Below are 27,185 nucleotides of genomic sequence, written 5' to 3'. Positions count from 1 at the left end.
TCTAGCTACCCTGGTGCTGGTCCGGCCTGAAGAGCCTGTGGTTTACTCTTAGAAGAACATTTGGATGGAATGGAGCAGCTGTGTAAGGAATAATATGAAATTCCAGGATTCAAATATAAAGTTCAAGGATTCAAAGGGATACTAGGAAGTAGAATGGGGCCAAATCCTGTGTTCAAAGAGATAAACAAATTAGGGATATTAAATAAAATTAAGGGAGTGGTAGCCTTGGGGCAAGATCCCACCCAACTAAGTTTCCATCTTGTGAGAAGGAATTAAAGGTCCAGGCATGGTGGCACATACCTTTAATACATGCCCTGAGGAGACAGAGGCATGCAGATCTGAGTTCAAGGGCAGTCTACAAAGTAAGTTTCAGGGCAACCAAGCTTAGGTGGTGAAAGAAGCCATGGAAAATAGAAAGCTGGTAATGATGCAATTGAATGAGGGGACCATGTTCCAGCCCCTGCAAGCAACAGTACTTGACCATTTCAGCTACATGGTTCTGACTTTAGAATCAAGGACAGAAGAAAGGGGCTGTGGCATTTCCCTCCATGGCTTAGGAAAGAAAGCTTTTGAGGCCAGGGCTGTGTCAGGGGTGTCCCTGCATGAAAGTCTAGAGAAGCCATTACATGAAGCTGCGAAGGTGAAGCCTTGGGGACTCAAAGTGTTAGAGATGCCAGAGCTGTGGGACACATGCCAAGGAAAGCTGCTAACAGGGAGTGGAACCAGCACAGGAGAAGGAAACTAAAGGAGTTGGAGATCTGGAGAGCATTTTGACATCAGAAATGGAGATGCAGAGCTTGAGTTTGCCCAGATGGTTTTTGGTCCTGATTCAGTGTTTCCTCACTATGCTTCCTTCCCTACACTTTGAAATGGTAATGCATATCCTATGCCATTATACAGTGGAAGTATGTGACCTGATGATTTTATAGGGAATTACAGTAAAGACATTTCCCCGAATCTCAGAAAAGTCTTGGGACTTTGAGACTTTTAAACATTGTTGAGACTGTGATAGACTATGGGGAATTTTAAAGTTGGAGTAAACGCACTTTGAATTATGTTATGGCTACAAGCCTACCTGGGCTAGGGAGTAAAATGTGGTGGTTTGAGTAGATATAGCCCCTATAGACTTATGTGTGTGAATGCTTGGCCCATAGAGAGTGGCACTATTAGGAGGTGTGGCCTTGTTTGAGTAAGTGTGGCCTTAATTGGAGGAAGTATGTGACTAAGGGTGGGCTTTGAGGTTATATATGTTCAAGTTACACCCAATGTGAACTTCTGCTGCCTGTAGATCAAGATGTAGAACTCTTGGCTACAGCATGTCTGCCTACACGCTGGCATGTTTTCCACCATGATGACGATGTGATAAACTTCTGAAACTGTAAGCCAGCCCCAATTAAAGGTTTTCTTCACAAGGCTTGCCATGGTCATAGTGTCTCCTCACAGTAATCAAACCCTAACTAAGGCAAACAATGAGCCCCAAATTAAATGATTTATTTTATAATTACCTTGGTCATTAGAAAATTAACTAAGACTGTATGTATGTGTCTTTGTATATGGATATGTGCATACTTGTGTGGGTTCCCACAGAGTCCAGAAGAGGTGGTTAGATCCCCTGGAGCTGGAGTTACAAACAGTTGTGAGCCACCCTAGGTGAATGTTAGAAACTTAGTTCATACTGTAAGAGTCACAAATGCTCTTAACCACTGAGCCCCTTCCAGTGCCTTACTCTATCTTTTCAAATCAAGGGTTAAATGTTAATTTTTATCTCCTCTTTTCCTTGGAATCTTTCATCTTTCACTCCGCCCTGAATCTTCACTAATTGTAGCCCCGACAACGTAATTTTAACACTTAGTTCTAAAATAAAATAAATCTCTTGAAGAGACCATAGTGGAGGTAAGGAGAATTTAGCTCGCTGTATGACACAATGCACAAGCATCTCCCACCTCTTTAGATAAAGCAAGCTGCAGCAAAACCAGAAATGGCCTGTTGTTTATTGTCCTCATCCCTCCTTAAAACGCACTTAACCTTCAGCTTGCGTCATTCATCCTCTAGGGCCCTGGACCGAGTCTCTTCTGCAGTAATTCATCATGAGTTTCCCATGCATGGAGAAGCATCCGGTAGGTGATCACCGTCACATAACAATGTATTCTGCCCCGTGGTGTCTTTCCTCCTTGGTCACGGTCTTTAGAACTGTTATGGAAGCTTCTTCATTGCCAGGGTGTTCAGATCGAACCTTTGACATCCCCCCTCCCCCTGCGAAGCATTCTTTCTTATTGGTCAGTTTCCAAAATCCACATATGCTCCACATAACAACACCAAAAGAACAAAACAGATAGATGCAAAATTCCATGGTGTTTAGTACACCACATGTGGGCACATTCTAAGGGCATAGTTTAGGGAATCTTAGACTTTCGTATGATCCTGCATGAGATTATTCAGTTATGTAATGGAATCCTCTTAAGTGGGCATTGAAAGAGGAAGTCATATCATCATATCATGTCAAAAACTGTACTTGGGAAGAATGAGGGGGAGGAAGAAGAGGAGGAGGAGGGGAAGGGGAAGGGAAAGAAGGGGAAGAAAGGGGAAGGGGAAAGGAGGGGAAGGGGAAGGAAAAGAAAAAGAAACTTAAATAGAAAACTCAAGCTCAAATATATTTCCTTAAACATGTACTCATGGCCTTGGCTTAGGAGAAAGAGGAGGAAGAGGAGGAAGAGGAGGAGGAGGAGGAGGGGGAGGAGGGAGAGGAAAAGGAGCAGGAGGAGGAGGAAGAGGAGGAGGAGGAGGAAACTTTATTAGAAAACAAGACCAAATACTATTTCCTTACACATGTACTCATGGCCCTGGCTGTTGATATTAATGAATGGTGTCTTCATATATTAAAATGCCCCTGTGCTGAAAGCTCTTATTTGGGGCGTAAAGGATGTGATCCTGAAGACTCATCTGTAAAGGAGGCAGCCTCATCAAGGCAGGGGACCACTAAGGACTGTGCGGTCTGCCCACATCTTACTCTTAACGATGTTATACAAATACATGTCTCCAGTGGATCTTGGCTCCAAGGGCTTATGTTTGGAAGACTAAAGACACAGGAACTTTTTCCCTGCAAGTGGAAAATGAGTCTGCTTGGTGTAGGTCTTGACTAAAGTGAGCGCAAAGAAAACTCTTAAGCCGATGTAAGATTCCGGTTTTCATGTGAAGTTCCCGGGGAGCTCCTTGAAGTTTACATTTTTGGACTGGCTGCTGAGACTCAGGGTCTCTGGGTAGGAATGGGTGTCTGCACTCTGCTTTCAACATTTAAGAGGCAGGGTCCAGCAGACCCTCACTGGCAGTAGAGATCTTCAAAGTAAAATGTGGACTAGAGACTTTGATCTTTTGAAACCCACTTTATTTAGGATTCTTGAGTTTCAACCTTCCTTCTAGTTCTCTGAGGTAGGGGACTAAGAAGGTTGATAAGAAAAAGGGGTCATGGGCCAGTTGAGAAGTAGCTCCTTGGAGCAATTCTGCTTTTCACTGTAAAGATACAATTAGTCCAGTCCAATAGCAAACCCCAGACATGAATCAGTAGAGGTGGCAATATCCAGGAGAAACTGTAAGGCTTGGCCCGATCAGTACAATTCAGCACAAGTAACCAGAATTAGCCGGAATACCATGAGAAGTTCTTTGGCACATTTATCTCTACAAAGTGAGGACCAGCAAAGTTAGAGAAGCCTGGTGCAGTCTAGACAAGCCCAGTAGAGTCCAGTGGAGCCCAGTAGAGCCCAGTGGAGCCCAGTGGAGCCCAGTGGAGTCCAGTGGGGCCCAGGGGAACACAACGTAGCCCAGTGGAGTCCAGTGGAGCCCAGTGGGGACCAGTGGAACCCAGCGGAGCCCAGCCAGCCCGCCCCATGCAAAAGCATCCTCTCACCATCTGTAGGGTTCAATTTGTCTTCTTTCTAACATCACCTACCCTCTCAAGTGTCTGTTTTCCTGCAATACATTACATGTTCTCTCTCAAGATAGCTTCCTGAAAAACATCATGTGCTCTCTCACAAGACAGCCTCAAGAAAAACATCACACGACACAACTGAGGTTTTAGAGAAACCAGAAACTTCCACTTCAGTGGACACTTTACTGTTCGTTTACTTAAATGAGATCTGGCAATCTTATCAGTCGTGATCACTGTTCCCTCATGTGCTCATGCATGCACATGTGCAAACACACACACACACACACACACGTACCACATGGCCAAGGGATGAGGATTTAACTTGTCTCTGTATGATGACAGTGGTGTTACCTGGCATTTGGTTCATCTCATCCACACACACGCCTGCTGAGCAGTTGTGCATGGTGTTCAGCTGTTCTATTTAAGGATCGTGTGTCTCCATCCCACTGGAGCAAGGCTTACTCACCCACTTCTGTTCTCATTTTTCCTTTGTGATGTGGCTTATGTCTTTGATTCTTTATCATACTTTTCAAGTGCAGGAGATTGAGGCAGGGCCTCATGTCTGTCTCAGGCTGACACCATCACTGAGCTACATCCCCCATGCCATTTAATTATTCTTGAACCATTTTCTTTGTAGATCAACTTCTAGGAGTAGGGAAACGAGAGTCAGACATGTGGTTGTTATAGCACAGCAATATTTGGAAGGTCTGTATGAGGAGACAGTCCTTTTTATTTTTGTTTGTTTGGTTGGTTGGTTTTTCGAGACAGGGTTTCTCTGTATAGCCCTGGCTGTCCTGGAACTCACTTTGTAGACCAGGCTGGCCTTGAACTCAGAAATCCGCCTGCCTCTGCCTCCCGCTGGGATTAAAGGAGTGCCTGCACCTGAACACTGCTCACAGCTTTGTCACCTGAGAACTGCACACACATCTGTGTTACTTTCACATAGCACACACATTGGTGTCACCTGGGCACTTCATACACCTCTCACCCACACACCACACACACAGCTCTGTCCCCTGCACCCTGACACACAGTTCTGTCCCCACACACCACAAACACAGCTCTGTCCCCTGCACTGTGCACACATAGCTCTGTATCCCACACACTGCACACACAGCCTTGTCCCCTTCATACACTCATTCCTGCCTGTTAGTCATTTCCCCCTAACTCCAGTAATAACAGATGTTGCTATTTAAATGATTTGTCTCATTTAAGCTGAGAATATTCGCATATGCTTTGGGGTTAGTTCTTTGGGTCTGATCTTATTCCACATTCTGTTTGTGTTACTTTTATCATATTTCATGTTCCTTTGAGTCCGGTCTTATTTGTATGTTTTTGTTCTCAGCCTTGACTCCTGGAGTCCTTTCAGATATGTGTGAGCACTGTCAAAGGGCATCATCAGGGACAGTCACTGCTGTGGCCACATTCATGTAAATATTTTGCCTTGCCTGTTATCTCTACATTAAAGTCTAAGTCATCTCACTTTAATTGAGAGGTAAAAGAAAACATTGACACAGACTATCCATTTGTTTTGTCTCCTTACGTTTTGGAAAAACAATTATATTATTTATCATTTCTTCAAAGGCAGGCTGTCTTGTTCCAATTTTCTCTACAAATCATTTATAGATTAGGCAGCTTCTTTGTTTAGGGGTTATTTTAGAGAGTGTGGCTGTGAGTTATGGTTTCCTCAAATTTCAACCAGCCTATACTGGCCTTATTTACGGCCAACCTTTCTTCTCCTTTTGTAGAGATGTGTTAATAACACATTTTGCTGGGTCCACTCTGCCCTATGTCGTCTATGCACTTGTCTTTCTTTCTCTGCAATCTTCTAGACTTTTTATTGCTGCGTAGAGAACACTGTTCTTTTCTGGAAAAGCTAAGGTTGTATTTTCTTCTCTTTGTAGAATTTAAAAAGACACCCACAAAGGGAAGAGTGCAGGTTTTATGGACTGTAGAAAAAAAGGCAAAAATCATGAATATAAAATATGCCTGCTGTCTCTAAGGAGGAGTAGAGTAAGGAGCCTGGCACCATCAGTCTTTAAGGCGCCCTTGGTACCAAGCTTCCAGCACAGGAGACACCAAAGGACAGAAAGGTGACTTCCCTAGAATGTCAGTGTGCGGACCTGCACATTCAACCCCATTTTCTTCCTTTCAATAGCAGGTTCCTGTGTATTCTTTTGTAGCTAGAATTTGCTTGTGTGTTGTGTGTATGTGTGTGTGTGTTTATGTCTGTATGTCTGTGTGTCTCTGTACTTTTTTTGGTGTCTCTGTGTGTATGTGTATGTGTGTGTGTCTGTATCTTGTGATTATCTGTATGTCCGTGTTTCTGTGTATGTTTGTATATGTCTCTGTGTATATTTGTGTATGTGACTATGTATTTGTATGTGTGTATCTGTCTCTGTGTGTGTAAGTCTCTGCATGTTTGTCTGTCTGTCTGTGCAAGCTGTGGAAAACATGCAGGAATTGGTTCTCTCCTTCTATGATGGGGATCCTGGTGTGGAACTCAGGTCTTCAGGCCTTGTAGCAGGCACTTTTACCTGGTGAGACACTTCACCATCCCTGAGTTTATTTCTATGTATATTTTCTCTGTGGTTTTTACGTATCATTTAACACCCTTCCTTAACCTTCTGTGTCCCCCAAAGGAGAGCTGACGTTTGACATGCTGAACTCCTACTCTGCTGTGTTGCTGAATCCACTGTCCTTTCAAATCTGTCACAGGTCATGTCCACCATTTGCTTTATAATTTAGTTTAATATCTAGTTGTAGGGTTGGTCTGATGCCGCTGTGTATTCAAATGCTAAATACTGGCCTCCAATATCAGGTGGAAAGAAAAGGAAATCCTCATGTACACCAAGTGATGCTATGTAACCTCGCTTCCCCATGTTAACTGGTCAATGAAAGGCTAAATCCTGTGATTGGGCAGTGGATAGAAGTAGGCGGGATTTTGGTTACATGGCTAGGGGTCACAGATAGAGACAAGAAAGAAGAAGAAGAAGAAGAAGAAGAAGAAGAAGAAGAAGAAGAAGAAGAAGAAGAAGAAGAAGAAGAAGAAGAAGAAGAAGAAGAAGAAGAANAGAAGAAGAAGAAGAAGAAGAAGAAGAAGAAGAAGAAGAAGAAGAAGAAGAAGAAGAAGAAGAAGAAGAAGAAGAAGAAGAAGAAGAAGAAGAGAGACCAAGGGAGGAGGTGCCATGAGAGGAGATGGACCATGAGCATGTGGCCAGGAGAGGCATCAAGTAACAAGGGACAGATGACTGGGATGGAAGTTAGAATAGCTCAAAACCTGCAGAATCTAGGCTGACAGATTATAAATAAAAGTGCCTGGACTGTGTATATTTTATACAGTCTAGCTAGAATTTTTAATTCATTTTACATCCAGTGGTACTAACAGAGCTAATTTTCCCAGCAAACTGTAGCTCACCATCCCCCTTCCTCCTCCTCCATATGTTTTGCCGACATGTGTCTCCAGTGGCCAACAACCAAAGCCTCCTCTGCTGTGACAACAGCCTCCTGGCCCTGACTGGAAGTTTAGTAATGTGCTCACACTCCATGTTCCCTTAGTCTTGCTTTCCTTTTCATTAAAAGCAACCATTTCTTTAAAATCAGGTCCCTGCGTGTTTGCTAGTGTGAGGTATTTCTTCCCAGAGGCACATGTCACTGCTTTCCTTTCCAAATAGGAGAGAGTATAACATTGTGAAGCACACAGCAAGCGCTTGCTGTTATTTTATGAGTGGAAATTCTTACAGTAGCCAAGGCCTTGCCCTGGATTCCAATTCTATCCCAAGCCCTTGCTGAGCAAGGCTGCCTTACGAGCTGCGATACATGTACCAGTTGCTCATGCAAATGTCTTATTTTTAATGAGAATAATTCAGACATAATATCTGCAAGGAAGAATAAGGTTCTGGTATCTGACATCAGTATGAGTCCCCTGGGATGTTTGAAATTCTCAACATCTGGGTACGATAAGCAATAATAAGGTCTAAAGGCGCTCTCACTGCTCAGTGTCTGTTTAGTGACCTCTCTGAAGATGTTTTAAAAAGAATCCAAATAGCAACAGTAAGGTTTCAGAACCACGTGTGTTCTTGGCTCCTGTGTCCTGAGTGGTGAGATGGGGACACACCCGTGCGAGATGGAATTCCTGGCTGAGAGAGACTTTGATCACAACTTATCGGGGATAGCCAATGCACTGTGTGGATGAGACCCATCCTGCCTCCAGAAGTTGTGACTTGGTGCCACCTCTCAAAGCAGGCACCATAGACTGGGATCTCAGGAGGATCAAAATCCAAGTGGACTCATCGAAACAGCACAAACAAGTTCTGGCTTGACTAACATTTTTTCCTCGTCATTTTAATTCTCAACATTTGGGTTTTCGTACAGCTTTCAAATGTACTCAATAATGAGCAGGCATTCCACCAATACAGGCCTAAGACATGATCATAATTTACTTGGGAAATTGACCGAAAACAAAAACACATTTCTGCATAAGGTGCCGAGTGGTTCCCTTGCTCTTCCTTAGCTTGTGGGGTGGCTTTGCACGCGTGTGCAGTGGAAAAGGCAAGGATTTGCAGATGGGGTGTTATGGACACCCCAACTTCCTCTGCTGAGCCTGTGCCTTGCTCGCCCCTCTGCCAAATCCTTCCTTCCTCAGAGACACCAGAAAGCTGTCCAGAGAAGTCATTCCATGGATGTGAGTCAAGACCTTTCAAAGCTCTCTAAATGAAACATAAAATATTACATTCAAATATCTGTCTTGAAAACACGACATATACTCTTAACTTCAGATAGTTCCCCTGGACAAACCGGTGCTATGCTTCAGTTTCCGTGACTGAGGAAGATTCACAGGGAATAAGAAGTACAGATGTTTGTTTCCACCCTTAAGGGTGTTCAAGGCACAAAATGCTCCTAATTTAAAATTAGCTGATGTTATGGGATACTGTCTGTGATTAAAACTACAAAGAGCATGAATTGCTGTGTCTAAGGAAACATCCGAGGATTACCCTTCTAGATCAGAGGTCCTTGCTCTGCTTTGGGCTAATGTGAGTGTTTCCTGGCAGACTAGTACAGGGCACATTCCCAACACAGGTTAGGGAACAGACACAGTGAAAACAAGGGTCATGAACCTTAGGGTATTGATTGTGCCCTTAGGAGGTCTCTGTGGCATTTGGTGGAGGTGGAGGAGGGGGGCGGATCACAGCAAGATTCCCAATACCCAAAGCAGCATTTGGGCACTGTTGAAGTTTTGTCTTTTACTGTCTATTGTACTTCTAAGTACAGGTCCCCCAGACCTGGAGTCTGCACAGTCTCTGTGACTCTGCCCACAAGTTAATTCTGGTTGGTGAACAAAAAATGCCAATAGCTGAGCAGAAGAGACAAAGGTGGGGTTGAGGTTTCCTGGGTTTGGGGGGTGGGGGTGGGATTGGGGGCAGAGGAGGACCACAAGGGAGAAAAGGTGCAAGAGAGGAGGAAGGAGAAGCAGCCATGGGTTAAGAGTCAGGAGAGTGTGGCCCTGAGTGCTGCCCAATTGGAGCTAAGAGCAGCTGGGATGAAACATAGTAAGTAATAACTCGGGTTATCAGTAGGAAAGCAGATTCTAATAGCATGGAGGGTAGATATCTGCCCAGTTTTTGTGCTGCTTAAAGCTTATTGCAAATATAAAAACTGTGAGTGTGTCTTTCATCTGGAAAATCAATAACCAAAGGTGGGGTAGAAACCCTGGGCCGGGATTTAAATATTTTCTACAACAGTGTACACTGATAAATTTGAAGGCCACCCTTTCCCAGACAGGACCATCTGTACCTGCTCTGAGAAGCACAGACAGAAAGGTTCCAGCATGAGGAAGCAAGGTGCTAGGAATTGTGAACCCCTTAAGACATGCTCCTATCTGGGGACACAATTAGCAAGTAGTCAAGGGTCCTTATTAGGGCCTATTCCCTCTGAGGTGGGGTACAAAGCTGGCCATGCTGCCAGCAAGGGTCCAGCAGCTTGTTCCTGCAGCTCCTGTACACTTGCGCCTGAGCACCTGCTGGATGCTGAGAAGGCATATATTTCATAACCCCCCTGTCTCTATGGTTCCCCACTAAAGAGTTTGTAAAGAGTGTGGGAACTGACAGTCTTCCCTTAGACAGTCAGAAAACAGGACTTCATGAAACATCAGCTTGGCCTGTGGGTTCAAGATGGATTCTGTGTGAACATACACCCTCCCAGCTGTACTGTAGTCTAAAATCACACTTCCAGTCTCAGTGAGATCTGAGGGCAAGGGCTCCCATTGAACAAAGAAACTATGTAAGCCAAAAACCATGCTTTCTAGCTTTTATTTATTTGCATGTGTCTGTGTATGTGCTAGTGTGTGTGTGTGTGTGTGTGTGTGTGTGTGTGTGTGTGTGTGAGAGAGAGAGAGAGAGAGAGAGAGAGAGAGAGAGAGAGAGAGAGAATGTGTATGTGTCAGTGTATGTATGTGTGTCCACTTTGTCTTTTGAGATTGTGCCCTTACTGTCCTGGAGCTCACCAAGTAGGTGAGACTGGGTTGTCATTGAGCCCCAGGGATCTGCCTGTCTCACCTTCCCAGCATTGAAACTATGGGCATGGACCACCACTGTCTATGTTAGGGTTTTATTGCTGTGAACAGGCACCAAGGCAACCCTTATAAGACCCTTTAATTGGGGCTGGCTTACAGGTTCAGAGGTTCAGTCCATTATCATCAAGCCAGGAGCATGGCAGCATCCAGGCAAGCATCGTGCAGGAGGAGCTGAGAGCTCAATATCTTGTTCAGAAGGAAAACATAGCACTGGCTTCCAGGCAGGTAGGACAAGGGTCTTAAAGCCCACACCCACAGTGACATGCATCCTCCAAAAAGGCCACTCTTATTCCAAGGCCACACCTCCAAATAGTGCCACTCCCTGGGCCAAGCGTATTCAAATCACCACAACCACACCTGGACTTTTTACTTGGATTCTGGAGACTGAACTCTGGTCCATGTGCATGTGAACCTTGCTCCTGGGCTATCTCAATGCTCCCCCATTTTTTTTGAGACAGGGTTTCTCTGTATATCTCTGGCTGTCCTGGAACTCACTTTGTAGACCAGGCTGGCCTCGAACTCAGAAATCCGCCTGCCTCTGCCTCCCGAGTGCTGGGATTAAAGGCGTGCGCCACCATGCCCGGCTGCTTCCCCATTTTTGAGAGGGGAGCAGTTAACATGAGATTCTCTTCTGAGTGTTAATTCAGTCTTATAATCAAAAGGCCAGACGGGAATGACTCCATGTTGGACATCACATGGAGAAACACATAGCAAGACACCGTTGTGAAAGTGTCAGAAGTCCAGTGACACAAGAAGCCAGCAAGCACAAACCAACAAAACAGGCCTTTGCTGCAAGAAGCACCAGTCTTGGCCGTCCAGTGACAGGAAACAGGCCATCCTGGTCTTCAACATCTTCCAAGTCACATCCTTCCTAGGGACAAGGGATGGTCTCAGGACTAGAAGGCCCCTTTTCCCTACAAGCAGTGATGATCTCTGGTGAACTGAGTAAAGATTAAGACGTGTGCCTGGCAAACACAGAAGTGGATGCTCACAGTCATCTATAAGATGGATCACAGGGCCCCCAATGGAGGAGCTAGAGAAAGTACCCAAGGAGCTGAAGGGGTCTGCAACCCTATAGGTGGAACAACATTATGAACTAACCAGTACCCCCAGAGCTCGTGTCTCTAGCTGCATATGTATCAGAAGATGGCCTAGTTGGCCATCACTGGGAAGAGAGGCCCTTGGTCTTGCAAACTTTATATGCCCCAGTACAGGGGAATGCCAGGGCCAAGAAGTGGGAGTGGGTGAGTCGGGGAGCAGGGTGCGGGGAGGGTATAGGGAACTTTCGGGATAGCATTTGAAATGTATATAAAGAAAATATCTAATTAAAAAAAGAGATGTGGGAGGCAGCAAACTGAAAATTCAATGCATGAATAAGAAGATGCTGAAGAGAAAATGTCAAGCACCTGCGCTGCAAATCCCTCCCATCCCCCACCCCTCTCCACCCCCACCACACCCCCTAGCCCACCCCACCTCCCACTTCAAGGAGATTTTGGAAAGGGGGTGGAGCTAAAGAAAATGCGCCAACAAGCTCTGTGGTTGTTTTCCATTCTGTGTGCTCCAGTGCACATTTGTCTGCAGGGTGGGGAGTGGGGGGATGGAGGAGTGGTCGTGGGGGAGGGGGTTGGGGGAGAGTAAGGGGCTGCTCTTAGGAATGTTGCCGTGGGCGTGTGGGCACTTAAGCCACACCACTGAAAAGACAGCAAGCGAGGCTCCCAGCCAAGGAAGGGGACTAAGCCAGGAACACAAGGGAAATGTAAACAGAAATCACAACTGAGCCGAAATGAAGACCCCCTAATATCAGCTAATACAATAACATAAATGTTAAGTACTTCTGTTAAACGACGAAACCTCGGGCTGTATAAAAGCAAGCATGAACTTGTATCTCCTTCCAAAGTATTTAAAATGTGGGCATGGTCTTGGCAAAGGAGTTTGCTGGAGGAAGCACGTCCCTGCAGGACAAAGAAGCCAGCCAGAAAGAAGGAATGCAACCATCCTGTTCAGCTCCAATCCTCTGAAAGTCTGCTGGATAAGCGTTTCCTGGAGGACAGGAGACGTTGCTGGGAAGGTCACACTGCCTTGACTCTTGGGTAGGTGAGGTGGTTCAAGAATTTACCTATGAATGGAAAGAACCAAGGACTTACACCAGTCCTTTCAAACAAAGACATCAGCGTTTTATGATCTACACCCATTTGTGCTTATAACTTTCACACAGGAAACATCGGATAAAATCCCCACCACGTGATCCCATATCCTTTCAATGCAACCCATTTTGTTTTTGGATTATTTTGTTTTGTTTTAATGCAGCCCAGACTGGCTTTGAACTCATTACACAACTGAGCATGACCCTTGAACTTCAGGACCTTCTGCACGAATACAAGACCCAGAGCCCGTAAATGTGACTGGGTGAGGGAAATGGAGTTCAAGGCCTCGTGTGCGCCATCCAAGCACACTGACAGTGGAGTCTCACCCTAGCTCACATTTCATTTTCCCATGGCTTTTTCCAGGGTGGGCATCTTCCCAGTGTGCTACACCACTGAAGAAAAATTATTCTGTGTCCTTCAGTGGCCACCTGTCACCAATAGCTCCTCAGGCAGGGATCCGGACTTGTGGTAAGTCATTCTGGCATCTTGGGTGCTGTTGGGCTTGCAAGTAGCCACAGCTGTGAGTTCATGAGTGCAGTGGCCATGTTGTGTCCAGAGGAAATAGCTCACATAGCTCTCCCCCTCCTCCCCTTCCCTCCTCCCCTTCCCTCCTCCCCCTTCTCCTCCCCCTCCCCCCTCCTCCCCCTCTTCTGGCTCTTAGCTGCTCTCTGCCCCTCTTTCTCTGTATTCCCCAGCCCTGGAGGGGGTGATACATGTCCCGCTTAGAGATGAAACACTCAAGACAACTCATTCTTACCACTTGGACCAAATATGAGTCTCTGCAAAAAAAAAAAAAAGTCTTGCCCACTGCAAAAAGATGCATCCCTGACCAAGGTTGAGAACAGCGCTAATCTATGGGTAAAAATATAAATACTGAGAAAGTGTTTTGACAACTTTTTAATTCAAAAAACAACAGTAGTATTTTCCTAAATGGCATGTGACCTCTCAGACATACAAGCCCAGGACTTTGTATTCAACTCTATCTATCTTGGTTGTGTTGATTTAAGGAGCTTCCTTCATCCCTTTTTCTTTTCTATACTTTCCCCACCCCCAGCCCTCAGTCTTTTTTGCATGCAGAACCTGCATGAATCCCCATTCATTAAAGGACCCAGTGTTGAAAACAGCTAGATATTTGTGTGTACGATGATCGTCACAAAGCTGTGTGGCTGTGCTAGGGGACAGTTACTCACCACAGGCTGTGAAGGAGAGCCAGCATCATTTAAAGAAACAGGCAGAACACAGCTGGCTCCTGAAGGGGTGCTGCAAAATCATGCAAGCCCTCGAAAGCAACCAGGTAAAGGTCAAGTGTGATGCCTGATGATTCTAACCTGTGACGGACAGGAAGTTTGATCACCTGGGCAGAGTCTGGGCTGCTCTAGCCTCTCCTCTGTCCCCAACCTGGAGGCAAGAAAGCCAGTGAGCTCCACTGTGGAAGGAGGACAAGGGAAGGTGCATGCTCTGTTGATCTCTTCTACAGGGAGGATTCAGACCATGGTAGGGACACTGGGAAGAAGCCCAAAGGACCTTCTGGTGTGTTTCTGGCGGCCATCTTTCTCAATCCTTGTTCCTAGAGAATGTTCTCCTGAGTGTTTACTTTGCAGGAGGTGGAGCGTTCTTCCAGGTGCTCAGGCTGATAGAAAGCCTGTTACAGACCTTTCTGACATCCCTTGACTCAATCTTCCCTGTACAAAATAAACCCCGGGGAGCTTATTACACTGAGATTCCTGGGCTCCAATCCAAACCGACTGAATCGCAGTCTCCTTTGGTGGTCCCAATGCTCTTGAGTTAGGCACTCCTGAAGCCAACCATGCTTTCTATATGTAGGAGGAGGGGATTGAGCTACCTATCACCCACCCACCCTTCCATCCCTTAGTCTACTAAATCTACCCAACCATTATTTTTTTTAAAAAAATTGTTTATTATAGTATATGAGTACACTGTAGCTGCTTTTAGACACACCAGATGAGCATCAGATCCTATTACAGATGGTTGTGAGCCACCATGTGGCTGCTGGGAATTGAACACAGGACCTTTGGAAGACCTGAGCCATCTCTCCAGCCCCCTACCCAACCATTATTTATTAATTTACCCATCCACCCATCTATCTACTCTCTCACACATTCATATACCCATTCACTCATTAATCTAGGCTTTCATCATCCAATCATCCATCCATCCATCCATCCATCCATTCATCCATCCACACATCCATTCATCCGCACATCTACCCAGTGATCTATCTATCCATTTATCCATCCAGTCATCCGTCTATTCATGTATTCCCCTACCAACCTATCCACCCATTCATCCATTCTTCCATCCACCACCTACTCAAAAACCTTCTCAGTCGTCTGTTTACCAATCTATATCTATTTTACCTCCCTATCTTTGCTTTTAGACCACTCAAGCAAACAACCATTCATTTAGTCATTCAAATGCACTTTGAAGATTACTCTGTGTCAGGCTCAGAATAAAAAGTAGGGCTTATATAGAGGGTTAAACAGATGTGCCTCCACTGTAAGAAACGTGGCTTGCTGTAAGGGAAGCTATGTGGTGTGTTGGGAGTAATGAGTGTTATGGAAGCCGGAAGCCGACACAGGTGCAGGAAGTGTGAAGAAGCTGCGAGAACTCCAACATCAGCATTTGGGAAAGTTCTGCAGGAAAGTAACATTTGCCTTGAAGATTTATAAAAGCACAGAAGTGTTGTAGGAAGTATTAAAAAATGAACATGCCAACTCTCCATGGGGCTGGACCATGCTCCTGTGCTCCTGCTAACCCTCCAACTCTCCAGCCACGCCAGACCACAGGGCTCCTACAGGGCCAACTCTCTGGCAGCCCCCCCCACCCAGTTCCTCTTGCTGTCATACCACAGTCAGCCTTCTTAACACCAAATTACCTAGTAGAATTAAGACTTAAAGCTTAATTAACCAACCAGATTTATGTATCAATAATATCACAATTTACAAGATGCCCATATAATAATTTCAGAGCCAATTGATAATGATAAAATCTTTATCCCAATTATTCAAACCTCACACAATCATCATGTCAGCCGCCATTCTTCTCTCCCTCTCCTCTGATAACCTTTCTGTCCCTGCAACTCTTAGCTCCACCTCCCTTTTCCCTGTCCAATCACAGGCCTCCTCTGCACTAATGTAATTGGACAGGGAAAATCCTGCAACACAGAAGAGCCTGTATGAAGATACCCTCACGGGAGAAAGTCCCCATTTGAGAAGCCAGCAACAATATGATGGTCCAGTGGTTGTTCTGAAAACAGAAAGCCAGTACAGTCTGGCTGGGGCAGCCAGAGAGAGAAAAGGAGTTCCTGCCTAGGATGGGGCTAAGAACTCTGTTTTTAACTATGGTTGAGATGGGAGGCTTTTGCAAGGATTGAGCCACACAGCCTGTGATCTCACTGGTTTTTACAGGATCACTCTGGCTGTCTGATTAGAGTGACCTTCTAGAAAGGAAGGGAGATGGATTGAGAAATCCCAGCCAGAAGGTAACACTCCCAGGGCTGCCTCTGGAAAGGCTTTCTTACACAGTCCTAGAGGGGGCCAGTGTGCACAGTCATGGCTGGAGCAAGGTGGCATCCTGGGCCTGCTGGGTGAGGGTATAGGAAGTGGGTTAGTTGGGAGGTAGTGGGATTCTAGACCTCCCTTGAAGGTAGCACAGACTCACTGAAAAAGTCCCTTTCACACTGGAAGTTGGGGTCTCGTTCCTTGTTTCCCCCACACAATGACCCTCATTAGAGTAAGTACAGGCAGAACTTTTGCTTAGATTCTCAGGAACCAGAGAAGAGAACAAAACATTTCCCTAGTCTCGAAGCAAGTCCCCACTTCCCCGGAACATGAACCCAGTATAAGGAGACAAGATGCCTATTAATAGCACATCATATTTATGCAATGACATGGTAGAGATTTTTTTTTAGTGTTTTCTGAAAGGAAAACCACTTTGTCTTTGATGGATTTTCTGTTTTGCAGACATAATTAATCATGTTCTAGGAAATCAATTTCTCTAAGAGCAAAAATAATCTAGGTTTTACCAACGGCAAATACCACTTTTATTGAAGATACACTGTGCCTCTTGGCGCCAGCAGCAAGCACGCTGTCCGCATACTTGGATAGCAGTGATTCACTGGGAAGTGTAGGGCTCTCAAAGAGTGGTGAAGACTTGAGATGCTTCTGCTTCGTGTAGAGGACTCTCCTGTCACAGAGGGGACAACTAAGTGGCAATATACACAGGGACAAGTGTCCTCTGAGCCTCTGACCAATAAACATTTCCTGAACAGCAATGTGGACACATCTGCAAGCAGTCTTCATTCACAGGCAGATGTGAATGTGGTAGCTCTGCCTGTGACCATTGAGTCTCCCTGTGTAAATCATTCCAGGAGAGGGGCTGGGAGTCCAGGGAGTAGGGTAGAGAGGCCGTCTCCATCTCCTGTCCTACAGCCTTGTTCTTGGAAGGTTTTGTAGTTGAAAAATGCACCTTCCTGTAATTTCCCCTGTGAGTTGCAGGTCTGTTTTCTGAGATTTAAAATAATATTTTCCAAAGATGAAGATGCATCTCAGACTACTCCTGGGAATCTGCTTTTCTCTGCATACGTGTGTGTGCATGAGCAAGTGTATGTGTGCATGTGTGCATGTATGTCTCTGTGTGTGTGAATATGTGTGTGTGAGTATATGCCTGTGCATGTGTGTGTAGACTCCTGTGTGTGTTATTCATAGGAGTACCTCTGGTGTCATTCCTTGGATATCATTCACCTTTCTTTTTTTTTTTTTTTTTTTTGGTTTTTCGAGACAGGGTTTCTCTTTTATAGCTCTGGCTGTCCTGGAGCTCACTTTGTAGACCAGGCTGGCCTCGAACTCAGAAATCCGCCTGCCTCTGCCTCCCGAGTGCTGGGATTAAAGGCGTGCACCACCACGCCCGGCTCTTTTTTTGAGACAGGGTCTCTCGTTGAGCTAGGAGTAGGCTAAGCTGCTTGGTGGGTCTAAGGGATCCATCTGTTTCTGCATCCCAGTATCGATATAAGCACAGGCTAGGGCTTTTTTTTTTTTGTATGTGAGTTTGTGAGTTCTGGGGTCTACACTCATGTCCTTGTGCTTGCAAGGCAGGCACTTTACAGAGTGATCCATTTTCCCAGGACATTCATGATTTGGAGTTCAGGTTTTTGTTTCGGGAACTCCATCCTTGGGAAGCCATTCCTGTGTGTTTGCGGTGTCTGCCCTGGGATTGTGGCTGGCACGTAGGTGAGGCATGTTTGAGCTTTGCCTCATTCCTGCCATGGCCTTTCATATCTAGGGTCATGCTTGGAGAAGCCCTGCCCTTTGCAGACGCCCCAGGAGCTAGCACTTTGTCACTTAGTTTACCTCCCCCTCACTGCCTGCCCCCCATGCCTCCCCAGATCTGCAGACTCTCCTGGAAGACAAAACCCAGAGTCCTGAATCCAGCCTGGCTCTGGAAGAAATCTCAGGAGAGAGTGACTTGATTTTAAAAGTTTAGCTATCGTTGTCATTTTTTTTTTTTTTTGGCCAGGCCTGATCTTTTTACAAATGTGCTTTTAATTAAGCATCACTTCGCTTATCATTTCTGTTTCCAGTCTCTGAGCCAAGTCTCCCCCTCAATCTCCTTCGGCTTCTTGCATTATTAGCACATGGCTGCTGGAGCTTTGGGGGCACCATGGTGATCGCCTTCCTCTGTGCACCCTGGCTGCTTCTCCAAAAATCAGGTTCTGAGGAGGAGAGAGTACGTGGTCACCCTGGGTCATGAGTACAGTCTTGCTGCCCTGCACATAGTTTTCAGATGATGAAGGGCTGGAAGGCTCCATCCTGGACGGAGTTCGGAATGATGCCTCCTGGGTGCGGAGTGGTCCATGCAGAGAGAGGGTCATGCTCTCCGTTCCAAAGGACACACAGCTGGGGATAGTTTGGGTCATGGAGAAGAGCTACTGTCCCAGAGCAAGAGCGGAGAACAGATGTCTCATCTCTAGAATTAAAAAGAAACATACACCCATGGAAACCCAGAGGGAGGTGACGGGCAGTTCGGGCAGTTCGGTTGTGTAACAAACCACCTGATTGTATGAAAAGTCCTTTCAAAACAGAGAAGAATGGTGTCGGGTGTGTCTTCACTGATTTAAGCTGGGTGACATTTCTCTATTAAAAGAAAAGCCCCAGCATATTTTTAAGGAGAACCAGTTTAAACACACCTGCTTAATAAAATGCCCAAGTGCCCTTTCTAAGCCTTCCTTGGGTGAGGCCTGAGCCTGGCTTTTCTGCAGATGGAAGTATTGAACCTTATGGTGGATTATAAAGACCCTTACCCCTTCGGATGGCTATTGACACCCTGACCACAATCCCATGAGTAAGAGACACAGGCAGGGTTTGGCAATCCAGCTTGAACACTCACCACTGTTACCTCTAGCATGGGGGTTTACAAAAGTTCAGTTATAAGGCATCTCAGAGAGTAAAATGGAGGTTGTCGTGTTATGGGGCATCTGACTCATACCCTTGAGCCTGTAGGCAGCCCAGTGGTTTAGAATTTACTTGGCAGGTGGACACCAAAGACACATTTCCTTGCAGAAGGGTTGGCTCCTATATTTCTTCATTCATTTATTTATATGTATGTTTGTGTATATATGTTTGGGTGGGAAGGATATGTGCACACATATGTATGTGAGTATGTATGTGGAAGCCAGAATTCATCCTTGAGTGTTGTTTCTTGGGAGCCGGATATATTGGTTTTGTTGGTTTGTTGGGGTGTGTGTGTGCCTGTGTGAGTGTGTGTGTATGTATGTGTGTGTCTATAGGCCAGAGGTCAACAAACCCCAGAAATTCCCCTGTCTCTATCTCCAAGAGCACATGCAACCACAATCAACATTTTTTTTTCAAGCTCAGGTCCTCAAACTTGCCCAACCAGCACTTTTAACCACGGCACCATCTGTCAGCCACACTCTACCTTGGATTTTGAACTGGAGCTTCTCACTAGGACCCCTGCTCACTTCAACAATGAAGCTAAGCTGGCTGGCCACAGAGTCCTAGGGAGCCTCCTACCTGTGCCTCCCTCATGCTGGGATTATAAGAAACTGCCTCCTCGCCCAGCTTTTCCCATGGATGGTTCAGAGGAAAGCAGGTCCTCACAATTATCCTGGAAGCACTATCCCAGCTGAGCCATCACCCCAGCTCCTCCTGTGAGTTATTACATGTGATGAAGCTTTAAGCATCCAGCTACTGCCCAGGGTCATAGAGCACCAGTTTCTGGCTGGGGAACTCAGGCTTCTCCTGTGGAAGAGCCTTTGTTGGGAGCTATTAAGACAACTCTTGATCTCTGAATTGGGCCTCTCCCCCCGAGAAGAAAAGGGGGTCAAAAGTGGGCCACCAACACCAATTCCAAGAATGTTCCAGCCCTAAGCCATTGCCGATGTCCTGACCACACCCTGATACCAAGTTCCTGTTTCCCGGTGTACCTGCCAAAAGAAAGAATTTCTATTGCCCCCCTCCCATAAGTACTTCTCCTTTTGCTTGTATTGCCCTACCCCTCCCACTGATAAGTAACTGTACTTCCCCTTTTGCTTGTGCATTTAAGCCTTGGACCTTTTTCAATTGAATCGGGGGCTTTGATACATTCCAGAACGGTTTCCGTGTTGTTATTCGTACAAGGCTCTCTCTACCCCCCCCACCCCATTTGGTTCTTAGGAGGAGGTCCCCTCGTGACCCTCGAATAACTGGACCTGCTGGACGGGTCAAGCCTTGGGGCCACTCAAGGCCCAGAGCAATTGAGCACCAAAGCAGGTTTGGCCTCCTTACAGCCCAGAGTCTGCTTCTGTATTCCCAGGATCCTTGGGACCCTTTAGGATGAGATGCTTTTTGACACAGGCGTTTGGAGAAGTGTATCATTTCTGTGTCTGAGGCGGAGACAGCAGGAGAATGCCAGGCTGCTGGCCACTCGGGGTCCATTGAGTGACCTAGCCTCTCAGCTCTGCAGCCTCGGCAGTATGGAGATGAGAGCACTTCTTACTTGTCAGTCTTCTTGGGATCCATCACTGTGGCTAGCCCCTGCTCTGTCCTGACCCGGCACTGCCACTTGTGCATGGGGTCTCCCGCCCAGCCTACTGAGGTATTCTTAAACTTCATTCCAGAGAGAGGCAGTTACAGCAGGACTCTGCTTCCCCCACTAGCACAGGATCAGAAACCCAGCAAAACGTTCCCACGGGAGTGGCAAGCTTACTGGGGTGGAGGTGGGGAATTCCCACTTCTCACCTTCCTCGAACTACAGAAAGTCATCTTTCCTCTCATCAGCCTCCACTCCTGCTTTCTGTAGGGACCATGATGGAAATAAATAGCGAGGGTGTGTTGTCTAGCTTTGGTTGTCTTGTCTCTAAGATGGAGGAGTGCTCTTTGCAGCTGTTCCTGTGGCTTCTCTCATCCTAGTGGTCAGGTAGCCTGTGCACAGAGAAAGCCAGTTCAGCCTCTCACTCCCCTCCCCAGGAGATGAAGTTTACACCATACCAGGACAGGCCTACAGCATTCAGAACCCAGGACTCCTACTCCCTCACTATTGGCAGTCTTTGTATTCAAGAGCCTGGACAGACACCAGTGGATAGATGTGGTAAGTGAATGGAGGGGTAGCTGGGATATTGTTAAGCAGTGCTGGTGGAAGGAGGTAGAATGGGGATTCGTGAAAGTGCTAAATTAATGCCATAAGGGTGAGGATTAACAGAGAGCAAGGGGTGTATGGGTATCTCTGCCCCTGACAAGTCAATGATGTGACATTTAGGAGAAAGGTCCACTGTGTCGTAAAATGCCTTAAATTCAGACTGAAGAAGCATTTCTTCATAAGAAAGACTTGGAAGAAGTAGTCTTGGAAAGAGATAAAGAGAGAAAGAAGAGGGAGGGAGGGAGGTGAGGAGGGGAGAGGGAGAGGGGGAGAGAGAGAGAGAGAGAGAGAGAACATAAAGGTGTGTGCAGAGCAAGCAGTTGCCTGCCTGGAACTCCCACTCCCACCCCCACCCCCACCCCCACCCCCCACCCCCCACCCCTTCCCCCCACCCCCAGTGTGAGATGGGCTTTCTGCCTGAGGGCTGGGGGTGGTGGTGGAGATTACACAAAGGCCAAGCCTGAACCACTCTAAACACAAAGCCCAGAGCAGTGCTAAACCAGCAGATGCTGACAGAGGAGGCCTAGGGGTGTGGCCCAGGTGTTTGTAGAAAGCCATAAGGAAATCTCCCACCCGACACTTTTCTCCCGAATAAAGGGCCATACTTATCTGGCTTCTTCAAAAGCAAAGATAGATACAAAGGGTAAAATAGAAGAGGGTGTGGGTGTGTTTGCATTCCTCCTGGGATGCCATAGAACCTTCTAGAAAAACAGAGGTGGGTGTGTCACCCTCAGCCACTGTAGCACAGGCGGTTTTGTTTTTCAAAGAATCAATTCTTCCCAAAAACATGAAATCTTTTACAGCACACACTTGCCTTTTCCTCTGGCAAGAAAAATGCAGTGGAAGCAAAGATGAGGTTGCCTCCCATGTCTGCGGCCCCCTCCCCTTCATCCCCATTCCCATAATTCCTCCTTTATCTCACTTCTGTCCCACTCCCTTTCCTCTCTTTGACCACACTCTTCAGCTCACGGCCTCTTCTGTCATTAGTCACCTTCCAGACAGGTCCTGCAGATTCCCAATGTCAAAACCAGGGAATTCCCCCCACAGGACCATTTTGTTAGCTAAGAAAGGCAGAGGACAGGAATGAAAAATAAATTAAACGGGGTTCACATCTCCTCCACCCTCTGTGGGCGCAAGGCCTCAGCCAAGTCCCCCTAGCATGTGTTCTGCTTGTTGAATAATTAACCAAAAGGGTTTCTAGCCAGGCTTTTGTTACTCTTGGCTGACAAAGCATCATTTCAAGGGGGGTCCATTTTTCTCAGCTAGGCCCAAGTCACTTTGGCAAATTTAATCTGGTCTAACAGTTTTGCTATTAACTGCTGGAATTTGTGTGTCTGAAGAGCACCCTGGGAGCTGAGTTTAGCGGCTAGCTGATTGGCTAACTGATTAGCAGCTAACTGATTAGCAGCTAGCTGATTGGCTTACAGCACGGAGCCAGGTGGAAGCAGAGCAAACTGCGAGCCAGAGGAAGCCCTGCCGGACTGTTACCTCTGTGACCAGAGCCTTTCCCCACCGGCCCAGGGCTGCTGGGATGGTTTCCACAACGTGAAAAGTGGCAGTTTGAATGTGAAGATTTACAGCATTCCCAAGTGCCAGAGAGATGCGTCTACTTGGAGCTGGGATTCACAACCCCAGGCTCTGTGATTTACTAGCTCTCTGAACTCACTGAGTTTTCTTCATCCGCACATGAGGTTAATTGGCAGAGTTGTGTGTCCCGGGGACAGTGAAGCGATGGGGGCTTAGGAGGGGTGTTATCCTGGAGATGAGCACCTTTCCATATCTCTATCTATACATCTCTATCCAAATCATTCTTTCTTGTTTTCCCGAAAGGAGTCTGGGATGTGAGAGATGAGAGTGACGCTGAACTTCCTTGATGGCGTCCTAGTTGATGAAGGTTGCTCACAAACTTCCCTCACCCTAGTCTTAGGAAGAGATCACAAACCCCATCATCTGGATGAAGAAAATCCAAACAGCAACAGGGCAGAAGCCATAACGATGATGTGACGTCCATGGCAATGGTGATGATGTCAGCGGCAGCCATGGCAACCACAGCTAATATCCAGTGGGAGTTCTGGAGCACACATCTCCTTGTCTGAATGAAATATACCCAAAATAATGGACGCTACAAATTTTTTCACTATGATAAATGGACTTGGGCAGGCATGTCTATGTGCTACAAGAAATCAGATCTTTGTTTTAAGATTTCAGTTATACCTAAGATGAGAGATGACATGATGGTGTTTTTGATAGAAAACCCAATCCTGCCAGGATGGCAGTCCTGCTCAGAGAAATCTACAGAATCAAAGGAACCTCCATCGAAACCTGACGGTATGTTTGCAGTGTTTGACAAGCTGCTTCTGACAGCTGAAATCCCAAAGGTCAAGGAAACCATGGCTACCTCAGTGCAGAGGAAGCGGGCTGGACCTCGTGCACGACTATCTATCATGGCCCATTAAGAATCCACACTAAGGAAAAAGGCTTGCCTGCTGTGGGCAGGCCAGTCCAGAGCCCACCTGGGCACATGCTTTCCCACTTGTGAAGACTGGCACACTGCCCAACAGTGTGGGAAGGGCAGTCCTCTCAAACATCTTGCTGAGTCAAACAGATGTAGCAGAATTCCTGATTTGATTTCAGGGGTGTGTGTGGGGGGGGAGGGGTACAATCCAGGCCTTGTATTACCTAGGCAAGTATACTACCATTGAGTGAAACTTTTCCATCTTTCCATATTTTATTGACTTTCTATTCTCTCTCACTCTCCTTCTTTCTCTCCTCTCTGCAGCATGGCATACATGAAGAGGCCAGAGGGCAACATTCAAGGATTGGTTCTCTCCTTCTATCATGTGGGTAGGTCCTGGGGATTGAACTCAGATTGTCACATTTGGCAGCAAGCACCTTTACCTGCTGAGCCATCTCACTGACCCCAGATCTTAACACAGAGAAAGCAAACATAACAGCTGGTTATAGTACCTAGCCGTACATAAGCTACACCACAGATGTGGTATTGAACAAAAGAAATAGTGAAAGCCATTCACTCAATTTAAAAATAAATAACTTAAAAAAAAGTTTTTTAAAAAAAATTCTGAAATTCTTGTCAGTGTTATAAGATGTTCTGGACTGTGGAGGCAAATGCTGGGACAGACTAAAGCAGGGCTCTGTGAACCTTGTTTCTTGGGTTTCAACACTGATATTTGAGCTTGCTCAGTCTATTGACGCTCATCAAACACTCTATGACTATTATTGTATATTTCTATGTGTATACTTTTAAAAATATATTTCTGTGTGCTTTGCACCCATCAATAAAAAGTAACACAATCCATCCAATTTATGTTGCCTTGTGCCTCTGGTCACTCTCATGCCTTGTGATGGATGCTCCTGCCTATCCTGTTCTCGATGGTTCTCTGTTCTCCCATCTCTGGACTCTGTCTGTGGCTCCAGTTCTCAGGTCCTAGCAAGTGCAGTACAAATGGTCTGAACTCCCACACATTGATGGTGTCTCCTTACTCCTGCTAAGGGTCTGGCCTTCAGCTGGGAGGAAGCCCAGGTAGCACAAAGACATTCCTGTAGCATTTTCGTCTCCATTTTGGCTAGATAAGTGAGCCATACTGTGAACAACAGAGTCATGTGTGTGACTCTGTGTAGACTTGATACCCAGTATGAGGAGGACCTCAGCTGCCTAGGCTGGAGGGTCTCCTGGTCCTTTCTGGAAATGCAGCCATTTCCTTCCAAACTCCATTCGCAACTCACCTTCTAGACAGCCCCCCTTGGTACCCCCCACAATAATGTATAGGTATTTACAGTAGGCAGCCTTGAACACCTGAATCTCCAGACCCCAAAAGTGTTTCAACAAGTAAGCTGCTGTATCTCAATAGCAGCAACCACATGGACACTTCATTTCATCTCTCCTGCCTGATGCTCACTCCCAGTACAGAAACCGGAAGAATGAGGCAGGCTACTGTTGTCTGTATGTACTGTGAGAGGGGAAGCTGGCTTAACGGCTAGACTTGGGGCCAGTCTGGGGAGCTGGTCCAGTGGGTGCTTACCATGCAAGAATGAAAACTTGATTTCAAATCCCCTGCTCCACACATGGAGCCTCATATGCCCAAACACATGCCCCTAACTCTAGTTTGTTGAGGGTGGAGGCAAGAAGATCTCTCTCTGGGACGTGTCAGGCTCTCACATTGTTTGAGAAGTCAAACCTTGGAGATCTCACGTTCTAGTTCAAGATCAAGCATACAGCAACCAGGAGAGGCTGTGATGGATGGAGGTGACCGGTTAAGCCAGGTGACAGTAAGCAGAGCCATTGTGTCAGGTCCAGAAAAGGAGATCCTTGCATCACTACAACAGATGACAGACCCTCTAGGGGAACTAAAGGGAAGGACTGTTGGTGAACCCCCAGACACATCTCTGCCACCATTGTTGTCACCATTGATGTCACCGGGAAGCGGTCAGACTCTCTGCTGCCTGCAGAGCCTCCTCCTGCCATCTCTCCACTGAACTCGGCACTGAATGAGAGTCTTGAATGGAGCTTCTGATTGGCACATATTAAATCATAGCCAGGATCTGAGCTGTAAGAAGATCTGGGAAAGTAGCATGACTTTTGGCTCTCTGCCCTCAATAGAGAAGAAGTCACATTTAACTGAGTTGGAGACTGAGTGAACTAATGCAGAGAGCCAGCAGCAAATACCCATGTCCAGCATTAAATAGCAACTTTATGTATATGCGAGTTTGGGGGGCAGACACAAATGGTATGTCTATGTATGTAGTGCCGTGTATGTGTGCAGGCCTAGGGTGAGTGTGCACGTGGTGAGGCTTTGTGCAACTATGGATGTGCATCCTCTCTGCCCTCTTTACTTGTGTAAGAGGAGGAAGGTGCTTCTACTCCCTCTGACACCATATGTATATATATATATGTTTTTTATTTACAGGTATTTTTAGCCAACTAACAATGACTACAGTGAAGGAAGTTAAATGGACTCAAAACACACACCCCTCTTTCTTGCTCAAACACCTTTGTAAGACTCTCTCTTACCCACAGAAACCTCATTGGAATGTGTGTGGGATCCTTTGTAGCCCACAGTAAGATCACAGTATAAAGCTGGCTAAGAAGATTTATAAGGCACTCTATAAGAGTACTACAGCTAGTATTTCCTTTGCTCTCTCTCTCTCTCTCTCTCTCTCTCTCTCTCTCTCTCTCTCTCTCTCNNNNGTGTGTGTGTGTGTGTGTGTGTGTGTGTGTGTGTGTGTGTATGTGTGTGTGCCTGCTAATCTGTGAATTGAACTGCGTAATTCTGTCTGCACACTGTTTGTGTGGCTGGCACCAACAGAGACCAAGAGAGAGTATCAGACCCCCTAGTCCTGAAGTTTCAGACGGCTGTGACCTGCCATATGATGCTGAGAATTGAAACCTGGTCCTCTGGAAGAACAGCTAGTGCTCTTAACCTCTGAGCCATTTCTCCAGCCCCTCCTTTTGTTTCTTGCCCCTTGCTTTCCTTTCTTCTATTCTGGAAAGGTTACGATTTTAGCATGGGTTTTATTGCTATGAACAGACACCAGGAGCATGGCAACTATTATAAAAGAAAATATTTAACTGGGGCTGGCTTACAGTTGCAGAGGTTTAGTCTGTTATCATCGAAGTGGAAACCTTAGGGTTCTTTGAAGAGTCAGCTGTGTTGGATGGTGTTTTGCTGGGACAAACACATGAAGGAGTGTTCCTTAAGTGGACACAGGTGAAAGACTAAGGCAGACTGGTGAGGGAGCATTTCACTGAAGCAGACACAGGAGAGAGGATGCTCTGCTAGAGCAAACACATGAAAGGACACGTGATGAAGGATTCTTTGCTAACAACACACATGTATTCGTCCACCTTACATTGCATAGTTGAGCTCCATTTGTCGGG

The 27,185-nt window shown here is 46.2% G+C and overlaps 1 long non-coding RNA gene across 1 annotated transcript; it reads left to right on the top strand.

Moving 5' to 3' along the window:
- Nucleotides 1-13,015: 13,015 nt before the first annotated feature.
- LOC115032165 lies at nucleotides 13,016-23,604 on the top strand. Its single transcript, XR_003837822.1, has 3 exons — nucleotides 13,016-13,105; nucleotides 21,121-21,241; nucleotides 23,120-23,604. It is a non-coding gene; the product is annotated as an uncharacterized LOC115032165 (long non-coding RNA).
- The last annotated feature ends 3,581 nt before the right edge of the window (nucleotides 23,605-27,185 follow it).

This window comes from Mus caroli, chromosome 1 (genome assembly GCF_900094665.2).
Source record: "Mus caroli chromosome 1, CAROLI_EIJ_v1.1, whole genome shotgun sequence".
NCBI classification, from domain to species: domain Eukaryota; kingdom Metazoa; phylum Chordata; class Mammalia; order Rodentia; family Muridae; genus Mus; species Mus caroli.
This window is presented reverse-complemented; position numbering and strand designations above follow the sequence as displayed.